Below are 6,000 nucleotides of genomic sequence, written 5' to 3' on the forward strand. Positions count from 1 at the left end.
TATTTGTTTTATCGATATGAGGAGGGAGAAGGGGCATATATATGTGTGTGTGTGTGTGTGTGTGTGTGTGTGTGTGTGTTTTTAAAAGATTTCCATCCAAAGAGGGAGAAATCTTAAAGAAGAAGACCTCTTGGTGCTTAAACAGGCAGCTTTCAGGGCTAACTGGACCCTCGGCTGGTGTGGAATTCCTCCTCTGATCAGCAGGGGGACAGATGACTTACCAGTGTATTATTAGCCAGCTTTATGGGAACAGGAGGAGCCCTTGTTCTTTCAGCCATCACCCAGCGAGAACTAATCCCCACAGCCTGGACAGAGAGCTGCGTTTATTCCTGGATGCGCTGGAAGAAAATGTATAGTGTCTCAAGAATGCAGGCAGCTCCGGAGGCGCTATTTGGAGAGCGGCTGAGTCCCCTCGTCAGAGCCGACAGCTTCCTCCTGAGCTATTTTCCTCTACTTCTGTTTGATGTCTGCTCAACATGTGCACATGGAGCCCCTCAGGACAGCGCTCTGTCAGAGCATGAAGTCAGCCTCAGGAGCAGATGCCTCCAGGATCAAGTGCCTTCTCCATGTCCCGCTTGAGGGGGATTTGGTGTCAGTGGAAGCAGGGAACTTGGTTATTCTGAGCTAAGACCATTCCCTGCCCGTGAGGTGAAGGGTGGAGGTCCTGAACCGGTGTCCAGAGCCCTAGGTAATAAATAAAGCCGAGAGGGCCCATAACTCTCCTTTAATTCAATTCGACAAACACCTACTTTCCCCACCTTTCCATTATGAACAATGTCAAACCTCTAGATAAGTACAAAGTGCAGCACTGAACATCCAGGATTATAATGCAGTTGGATTTGATGTCAAAGCCATGCTACCAACCACCTCGCTAATCGTATGAGAGGAGTTCGGGAATGGATGCTTCCAGAATTATGACCTGAGCCAGAAGTTTGTGAAGTCAATCAGAGCAAACGTTTTAAAAAGGTCAAACCTCAATCTGTGAGTGAAAGGGACAGCTGGTGCTAAAAGGTGACCAGGAAAAGGGAGGATTCCACACACAGAGAGTCAGAGGAGAAGACCAAAGGTGAGAGTGAGAGAAGGTTTGAGAGACAGTCGCTGGCAAAGAAGAGATGAGTCCCATACCTGAGATGGGGCAGCTGCAGCTGCTGTCCTAAGTCTGCAGATGATTCAGAAGATTGATGGGCCCGTGTGGTTGGGAGCTTGGAGCAACATGATTGAAGCAGGGAAGAATGCTTTGAGAGGGACAGGAGAAGACGGGCGTTCCAAGGAAAGGAGTTTATAAACAGCAGGCATGACCCAGGGCTTTGCCAGGGTATTTGAGGACAGGAACGAAGAATAACGCATGTATCTGAACAATGCCACGGAGAAGGAGGCAAGCAAACTAGTCCACCAGGTGCATGTGGATGTGGAAGGTAAAAATCAAAGATCACCAGGAGGTCACCAGCGGGAGGAAGTAGAGAACAAATGGCTCCATAATAATAGAGAACTTGGAAGAAAGGTGGCCAATTTGTGGTGTGGTAGTTGATTAATATTTAAGCCATAACTTTTAAATTGAAGGATAACACTGAATTTTCATTTAAAGTCATGCTTTTAGAGAGAAATGACCCAAATAAACAAAATAAGAAAGAGGAGAAATAACGACCAATACGGCAGAAATACCAAAAAAAAAAAAAAAAAAAGTAAGAGAATACTATGAACAATTATATGCCAACAAATTGGACAACCTAGAAATGGGTAAGTTTCTAGAAACATACAGGCTGCCAAAACCGAATCAAGGAGAAATTGAACAGACCAACCACCAGAAGTGAAATAGAATCTGTAATTTAAAAAACTCCCTGCAAACAAAAGTCTAGGACTGTACGGCTTCACTGGGGAATTCTACCAAACATACAAGGAAGAACTTATATCGATCCTTCTCAAACTCTTCCAGAAGACTGAAGAGGAGGGAACACTCCCAAAGTCATTTTATGAAGCCACCATCACCCTGATACAAAACCAGACAAAGACACTACCAAAAAAGAAAATTACAGGACAATTCTTTGATGAAAATAGACACAAAAATCCTCAACAAAATATTAGCAAACTGAATCCAACAACACATAGAAGTGATCACGCACCATGATAAAGTTGGATTCATCCTAGGGTTGCAAGAATGGCTCAATATACACAAATCAATGTGATACACCATGTCAACCAAAAAAAAAAAAAAAAAAGACAAAAGCCACCTGATCATCTCAATAGATGCAGAAAAAGCATTTGATAAAATTCAACATCCATTCATGATAAAAACTCTCACCAAAGTGGTTATAGAGGGAACAAATCTCAACATAATAAAAACTATTTATGACAAACCCACAGCCGATACTGTGGGTATCTAACAGAATACCCATCAAACAGAAGTAATACTCAATAGTGAAAAGCTGAAAGCCTTCCTGCTAAAATCTGGAACAAGACAAGGATGCCCACTCTGACCACTTCTATTTAACATAGTATTGGAAGTCCTAGCTACAGCAATTAGACAAGAAAAAGAAATAAAAGGTATCCAAATTGGAAGGGAAGAGGTAAAACAGAGAGATGACATGGTAACTCTATATAGAAAACCCTAAAGACTACACACAAAACTATCAGAACTGATAAACGAATTCAGCAAGGTAGCAGAATACAAGATTAACATACAGAAATCTGTTGCATTTCTTTACACTAACAATGAAATATCAGAAAGAGAACGTGAAAAAACAATCCCTTTTAAAATTTCATCCAAAAAAAAAAAATATCTGGGAATAAACCTGACCAAGGAGGTGAAAGACTTATACGCTGAGAACTATAAAACATTAATAAAGGAAACTGAAGATGATTCAAAGAAATGGAAAGCTATCCCATGCTCTTGGATTGGAAGAATTAATATTGTTAAAATGGCCATACTACCCAAAACAATCTATGGATTTATTGTGATCCCTATCAAATTACCCATGACATTTTTCACAGAACTAGAACAAATAATCCTAATTTATATGGAACCACAAAAGATCCAGAATTGCCAAGGAAATCCTGAGGAAAAAAAAACAAAGCTGGAGGCATAACCCTCCCAGACGTCAGACAATACTACAAAGCTACAGTAATCAAAACAGCGTGATACTGGCACAAAAACAGACATTTGGATCAATAGAACAGAACAGAGAGCCCAGAAATAAACCCACATACCTAGAGTCGATTAATCTTCGACAAAGGAGGCAAGAATACGTAATGGAGAAAAGACAGTCTCTTCAGCAAGTGATGCTGGGAAAGCTGGACAGCCACATATAAATCAATGAAGTTAGAACACTGCCTCACACCATATACAAAAATAAACTCAGAATGGCTTAAAGACTTAAATATAAGACATGACACCATAAAATTCCTAGAAGAGAACATAGGCAAAACATTCTGACATAAACTGTAGCAATGTTTTCTTAGGTCAGTCTCCCAAGGCAAAAGAAATAAAAGCAAAAATAAACAAATGGGACCTAATCAAACTTACAAGCTTTTGCACAGCAAAGGAAACCATAAATAGAAATACAACCTACAGAATGGGAGAAAATATTTGCAAACAATGCAACTGACAAGAGCTTAATGTCCAAAATATACAAACAGCTCATACAGCTCAATATCAAGAAAACAAACAACTGGGGACTTCCTTGGGGGGCAGTGGTTAAGAATCTGCCTGCCAGTGCAGGGGACACGGGTTCGATCCCTGGTCCGGGAAGATCCCACATGCTGCGGACCAACTAAGCCCATGCGCCACAACTACTGAGCCTGTGCTCTAGAGCCTGTGAGCCACAACTACTGAGCCCGTGTGCCACAACTACTGAGCCCACGTGCCTAGAGCCCGTGCTCCTCAATGAGAGAAGCCACTGCAATGAGAAGTCTGCACACCACAACGAAGAGCAGCCTCCACTCCCTGCAACTCGAGAAAGCCTGCGTGCAGCAACGAAGACCCAACGCAGCCAAAAATAAAATACCAAACAAACAACCCACCCAATCAAAAAACAGGCAGAAAAGCTAAATAGACATTTCTCCAAAAAAGACACGAAGATGGCCAACAGGCACATGAAAAGATGCTCAACATCACTAACTATTAGAGGAATGCAAATCAGAACTACAATAAGGTATCACCTTGTACCAGTCAGAACCGCCATCGTCAAAAAGTCTTCAAATAACAAATGCTGGAGAGGGTGTGGAGAAAAGAGAACCCTCTTACATTGTTGGTAGGAATGTAAATTGGTGCAGCCACTATGGAGAACAGTACGCAGGTTCCTTAAAAAACTAAAAATAGAGTTACCATATGATCCAGCAATCCCACTTCTGGACATATATCCAGAAAAGACAAAAACTCTAGTTCAAAAAGATACATGCTCCCCAATGTTCATAGCAGCACTATTTACAACAGCCACGACATGGAAGCAACCTAAACGTCCAAAGACAGATGAATGGATAAAGATGTGGTATATATATGCACAATGGACCATTAGCCATAGAAAAGAATGAAATAATGCCATTTGCATCAAAATGGATGGACCTAGAGATTATCATACTAAGTGAAGTAAGTCAGATAAAGACAAATATCATACATCACTTACGTGTGGAATCTAAAAAAATGATAATACCAATGAACTTATTGACAAAACAGAAAAAGACTCACATACATAGAAAACAAACCTATGATTACTAAAAGGGAAGGGTGGGGAGGGATAAATTAGGCGTTTGCGATGAACAGATACACACCACTCTATATAAAATAGATAAACAACAAGGTCCTACAGTATAGTACAGGGAACTATATTCAATATCTTGTAATAACCTATAATGGAAAAGAATCTGAAAAAGTATATATATATATGTGTGTGTGTATATCTGAATCACTTTGCTATACATCTGAAACTAACACAATAAATCAACTATACCTCAATAAAAAAATAAAGTTGTGCTTTTCAAATCTGGCTGTACCTTAGAATCACCCGAGGGGCTGTTTACAAAAATTTGCATAACCAACTGAAAGATATGACCTTCTATGGAAGAAAAGACTCCATTAGCAACAAATAAGATAAAATACTAAAGAATAAACTTAAGATATGTGCAAAACCTTAAAATAATACTGAAAGACAAAAACATAGGTTTTCCTTGCTATTGGATAGGATGATTTAACATCATAAAGATGCCAATTATACCCAGATTAATATATGAATTTAATGTAATCTCAATAAAAATACCAACTTTTTTTTTTTCTGGAGCTAAATAGTTAATTCTAAATTTCATGCATGCACAATAAAGAAAACTCAGAAAAAAGGAAAGTCACAGGCAGGACATCCTACCAGATATTAAAACATACACAGTAAAATCTACATAATGCAGGATGTTGTACTGATGCATGAAGAGACAGACTCACCAAAGGAACATACTAGAAAGGCCAGGAAAAGGCCCAAATACATATGGAAATTTGATTAAAAATGAAGGGGGCATCTCAAGTCATCAGGGCAAAGATAGACTCTAATAAGTGGTAGAGTGACAACTGGATGGCCATTTGGAAAAAGATAAATTTGGATCCATGCCTCATACCACACACATACCACACATTAAATAACAAATGTATCAGGCCCAAATGTAAAGAAATAAGTACTAAAAGAAAACATGGGTGAATTCCTTTCCAAGCTGGGAGTGGGAGAGGCCAACTATGACTCAAAATTCAGAACTGTAAAAAAATTAAGACAACATCATAGCAATTAAAAAGAACTTCATGGCAAAAAAAAAAAAAAAAAAAAGAGCAAAAGACAAAATGGCAAATTGGGAGAAAATATCTGTAATTTGCATCACAAAGGGCCAATGTCTTTAATATATAAATAATTCTTATACATTGAGAAGGATTTTTTAAAAAACCCTCAGATGGAAACAAGTGGCAAATAAACAAGCAGAAAATTCACACAAAAGGATACACAGGTGGTCTTTAAACATGTGAAAAAATGC

The sequence above is a fragment of the Balaenoptera ricei genome, chromosome 20 (genome assembly GCF_028023285.1).
Source record: "Balaenoptera ricei isolate mBalRic1 chromosome 20, mBalRic1.hap2, whole genome shotgun sequence".
In the NCBI taxonomy this organism is placed as follows: Eukaryota; Metazoa; Chordata; class Mammalia; order Artiodactyla; family Balaenopteridae; genus Balaenoptera; species Balaenoptera ricei.